The sequence below is a fragment of the Priapulus caudatus genome, unplaced genomic scaffold (assembly GCF_000485595.1).
Source record: "Priapulus caudatus unplaced genomic scaffold, Priapulus_caudatus-5.0.1 Scaffold1523, whole genome shotgun sequence".
NCBI classification, from domain to species: domain Eukaryota; kingdom Metazoa; phylum Priapulida; class Priapulimorpha; order Priapulimorphida; family Priapulidae; genus Priapulus; species Priapulus caudatus.
The window spans coordinates 56,008-61,824 of record NW_014578584.1 but is presented as its reverse complement, the minus strand read 5'-3'; positions in this window follow the sequence as shown (position 1 = coordinate 61,824).

The window sequence follows — 5,817 nt, the reverse complement described above, 5'->3', positions numbered from 1 at the left end:
TGCTGCTGCGGACGCTGTGGCTGCGGACGCTGCTGCCTCTGCTGCTGTGGCTGTTGCTGTTGCTGCCTCTGCTGCTGTGGCTGTTGCTGCTGTTGCTGCTGCTGCTGCTGCTGCAGTGGCTGCTGCTGCCGCTGCTGCTGCTGCTGCTGTTTTTTGCTGCTCTTCCTCCTTGGTGAAAACAAAGAGAAATTTTGTGAACGTAGCAATACAAATAAGTTGTAGTGAATTTTTGCAACATATGCGAGCTCGCAGTAGGTATATCTATGTATCTAGTTGCGACTTTCATTCACTTTAATTTATACTGATGTGAATACATATAGCATTTTTTAATGACTTAATTATTTACGATACCTATAATCCTTTTTATTTTTTAGTGTTTTTTTAACTTCTTGGAGCACTGCTCCTTCTGGCAGGGTCGGATCCCCTATGAGTTCATGGAGCTGCAAAGGAAAAGTGTAACTCGTCACTTTTTCATGATTTGGTTGTAGTTAATGTGTAGTTTGTAATTAGTGGCATGTGACTATACTGTGTAAGGTGTGCATAACATATAGTATTTACTCACACGGGCCACTGCTTTACTAATGCCTCCTTTGTTTGTTCCATGAAGCTGCAACTGGCTATTTAATTCTCGCTGGAATGCAGTAACAATGTGCTAGTCAAAGTGCACTATATTGTTCAATTCAATTTTTGATTTGGGTTTTCAAAATATAGTGCGAAATAAATGCTAATTTATAAGTATTTCAAGTATGGGCAAAACAGTACGTCGTATGGTAAATGAGTGTATGATTCTTACGAGAAAAACTTTTCGGGCCTCGCCCATTTTATTTTTCCCTCCTCGCTTGAATCAGACACTTGGCATTCCATAAGTGGGTTCATCCTGTAAAAAATTGTTACGTGTGCTTTATAATACTGGGAAACTATGCACATTTTTAATCTCAACAGGCAGGAAAATTGATTGGCTAGCGTGCAAGTTGCCAGACAGCAAATGTAGACGTCGGATGAACTCCTATGTCATAATGCAGCGTGACATCCAAGTCTGCATCAAATACTTTGAATATATATATATACATACATATATCAATAGAAAGCAGAGACACCACCGAGATATCATATTAATTAATCATGTAGATATGAAGCCTGCCGAAATATCAGCTTGACACTCTCCAAGTCGTTGAAATACACGCATAAGTCATAATTTTGGCGACTTGCATATAAGTCGACACAAAAATGCTGGTCCCAAATGTGTTCACTTATGCGAGTTTTACTGTACCAGTAAATTTTCAAGGCATGGTAGTTGTCATCAATGATGTGATGAACTTTTATTATGAATAGAGTGTAGACCTTACCTATATGATTAGGTAATGCAATAGGTTTTTTTTTATTATAAAGTAAAATGTGATTTGTACTGATGGATTTTTTATTCAGTTTATTTTCTTCATTATTCGTCATTCACATGGGAAACCAAATGACCTAGTAAGTATGGATCTACAATGCTGACATGAAATTATTTCAATTTATTATTAATGAATAATATAATACTTTTTAAATTTTCTCTCTACATTGAGAAATTTGTATTGTATGAATGAATGGAAATAATCGTTTGATTTGAAGAAAGGTGGAATCAATAAATAGCTAATGTAATTATGTGTTTGTAATTATGTAAATGTAAATTAATTGTCATCTTGTCGTGGGAAGATGAGTATCAACTCAAAAATTTTATAAATAAACTGTATCAACCACAGGTGCAATGGCCGGCACCACAGCGTACTTGTTTTATTCTTTGTGTGTTTGTTCGTTAACGTTACTTGTTAAATAAATTGTTTCCATAAAGATATATATTATTACAGTATAACCAGTATAAGTTAAAGAATGCGTGTATATTTCGCGAACCGCAGTGCGCGATCACGTGAAAGATTCATAATTCAACACGACCGGCAAAATTGTCCGTCATGTCGAAATCTCGCGGAAAAACATATGTCGTGGAGGTACATACACTGAACGCCTTAACTCGTCTGGTTATTAGTACACAAATACTTTATATCGTCTTACTGCATATATCGAAAGTAATGGCGTATTGGGGAAATTGATGCGCCAAATAAATTAACAAACATTTCAAGCTTTAAATTTTCTGTCATGAATTTACTTAATAATTCAGGGTTCTCCCGCAGGATGAAATTCAAACGGGGGAAGGGGAGGGGGAAGGGGGAGGCGGGGAAACTAGGGGGGCGGTTTTTTTACCGTCACCACTAAATTAATGGCGCTATAAAATCGGCTATCCACATCATAGCACGGTAATTGTGGGGTTCTTGTCATATATACAGATATAGCCGAGTCCGGTGTACAGTGTGTTCGGGTGTGGTGACAGGTTCGACTGTTTGTATTGTCTGCAGTGCATACGTGGTACTGTAAAAAATAAACCGCGCGGGTATCCTGGGTCCAGAAATTGTACTTCTTGACGATCGATTCCCGCGCTGGCAACTTTTATTGTGGTGGAATTTAAATCGGGGCGCACTCACCACCGGTGCGGCAACGATTGAAAGCAGGGGGGAGCTTTTCCGATAGGCGTAGGGATGACACCCTGAAATTTATTGATAAGTTTAATCATAGTATATATACAGAACTGCATGCAGCGCCCCTTTCCCACAGCTGGAGGATAATACCGCTGCACAATACTAGCACTATTTTTTTAAGTGGAGCGGAGTCTCCGTGCCGGAAATCCAAGCAATGGCAATGCCAACAGCCGCGCCCCGAAGTCGGCCGTCGAACAAAACACTTAGAAAATATTCTATGATTTGCATTGTTGTTGGTGACAAATTTAGATGTTTTAAAAGGCTGAAATACGCAAAAAAATGTATCAAAGACAATGTCCTCGAGAATTAGGTAATATGGCAATCAATTCCAAATAATTCATGATAAAGCTAACGTGAACTTAATTTAGTAATACCAGCGTAATGATTTGAAAAGTAGTAAAGTGGTGCACTATTTCATATTACTATATTATCAAATTTCTGCATAAAATAATTGGTTGGATATTTAATATCTTTGCACGCTTTTATCAGTACATCACCCGTATTACATAGGGATAGCCGCAGTAACGGGGTGCTGTAAAACTCTATAGTTAAAAAAGCGAAGAAATTCTTTTACGGGAAATCAGCTTGTGGCAGTGGTAGAACTTGAGCCAGAGCGAGAGCGGCCATCTGTCGATGGAGTTTGATACTATAATACTAATATGTCTGCTTTACAGCTATGTGGCTCACGCTGGTTCAGTTAAAAACTCCATCAGTGCATTCAGTAGTTTGTCAATTACGCTGAACGTAAAAGCGATCTAGAAAGTTTATCCGGTTTGTAAAAGTGTCGTCTGCTTAGACAGTGGAAGAACCTGGCGTTAAAAACAAAACAGGAACAGCTGCGCAATCTGATTTATGGTGAGTATGCGTTATTATCGGGGCGATCCTTTTCGCGTTACGTTGTTAGAGTGGTATGTGGCTACCCATTATTGTAGATTTGTAGCGTAGATTAGGCTCCCCGAGTCGCTCATTAGACCGCTTAATCCATAATTGCCGATCTTCCATCGTCCTGTCATGTGTGGCCACGGATGTTTCTCGCGGAAATTTTCCTTAAGCCCCGTATCTTTACTGCGGAGTAGACTGTTATACCGACACGGCCTCGTAACACGTTACTTGGGGGCCATCAGTGAATAAAGTCGAGGCATGGAAGTACAGAGAAAGCGGGTAAAGCAATCATAAAAAGTCTATGATCAATTTTAGTCGTTTAATGGGGGCAGGCGCACGTCATGCCGAACATATTCTATTCGGCTGTCGGGCTTTGTGACCCTCTCGGCCACGGCAGTGTTAAGCGAGAAGAGGACTTGTGGCTACCTCTCGATACTACCAATCCTGGAAGACGCTAGACTCTTGGCTCCTTATAGACTATGCCAAGTCAATTAGCACAACGTCGCCCCAGGACTAGGGTTACAACGCGTTCGCTATGTCGTTTTCCTGTGGATTGGAACATTCAGCGGAAACGTCGCCTCTGAGTGAATCACTCAGTGGCGGGCGCCCCTGTGTACTGGCCGTGATGCCGGCTGTTTTTCAATAACTAGAACTTCCAAATCTGGGTCTGTATTTGCCCACACGAACCTTTCTCTCTCCGCTATCTTGGGAGACCGTTTACTGGAGTGACGAGCGAGATACCTATGTATTAAACTAACTAGTACCGACGCTGTTACAAAAATTCGAAGTGACGAGCGACGAGCGGCGAATATACTGAGCGCCATTTCTGTTGACCTGTGACGTACTTCGGTTTGAAGAGCGGATTCACCGACCAATCGGAGGGCGCTGCGTTTGTCGATCGCTATGCGCATTGGGAATGCGTACATCACAGGTCAACAGAAATGGCGCTCAAAATATCCGCCGCTCGTCACTTTGAATTTTTTTAACAGGTTATATTAGTTTAATACAGAGTATTGTGATACATAGTAAGTTCCAAGATAGCAGAGAAAGGTTCGTGTTGAGAATAAACCCAGTTTGGAAGTTCGATCTAGTCTCTGAAAACGCACCAGCAAACCGCCCTGAGTGATTCACTTAGGGATTCCCTGAATTTCCTCCACAGAAAACCATAGCGACGCGTTGTAACCCTATCATGGGGTTTGGGTTACGTTATTGTATCTAAGACCCTCTCAGATCAGTAACAGTGTCTCGTAAATGTAGTCCAAATCAAATGCTTCTCTGCAACACACAATTTTACCGCACACACTGCGCATGAACTCGCAGAAAGATAGCTTTATGCACAGTGGCCTGCGTGCACGCAATGCGGTGAAATTGTGTATTGCAGAGATTATTGGTATTTAAATAATAAGATCGATTTGTTATCTAATCCAAGTGCCAAGTCGTTCCAAGTGCCAAGCCTTTACTAATGCTAACTTTATCATAGGACTATGGAGAAAGCTTACATCGTAACTATGGAATGTTTAAAGTCTCTCCACTTTTCATACCGAGTATCAAACAGCAGGAAATTGGTTTAATTCTTTGTTTTAAATTCACTGATTGACTGAAACATAACAAAAGTCACGCCATTTTAAAAAGTAGTAAAAGCGCCATCTCTAGGTTCATATATGAACTATATATGCATTTTGTAGCCAAAACTTTTTAACCCTCCCCAAAGCACAAAATGTGGATATAGGGCCCTACGGCTATAATACGCGTTTTTACAGTCATATAAAAATACATACACACACATACACGAACGGACGCGCACACGCACGCTTGTACTTGCACTTACAGCCAGTAGCCTACGTACGTTTGTATAGCTCGTATGACTGCGCGTACGTGTGCGCATCTCCCTCTCCATTCCTCCCTCCCGCCGCCACTCATTCCCGTTATCTGCTCTTTCCTTCACCATCCCCTCTCACTGCCTTCCCCTCAGTATTCCCCTCCCCCTCTCGCGGTTAGTATCGCCCACGGCATCAAGTGCACGGTGAAAAGTTAGCCAGGCAAATGGCTGGTTTTCAGCTTCAACTTTTTCACACCACAACGCACAAAATATGATTATACGGTTATAATACGCGTTTTTACAGTCACATAAACACACATACACACACACTAACGGGCGCACACGCGCGGGTATGGTCGCGCGCACGCGTGTGCGTGTAGTTAGGCGTAAATTCACATTTTGTGCCTCGCGGGGTGAAAAAGTTCGGCTGAAATACGACCATTTACATGCAAAAGTTTTTCCCAGCTTGACTTGTCGTGGGCGATACCATCCGCGAGAGGAGAGTAAGGAAGTGAGGAAGTAGAAGAACGGATCGAGAGGCGAGTA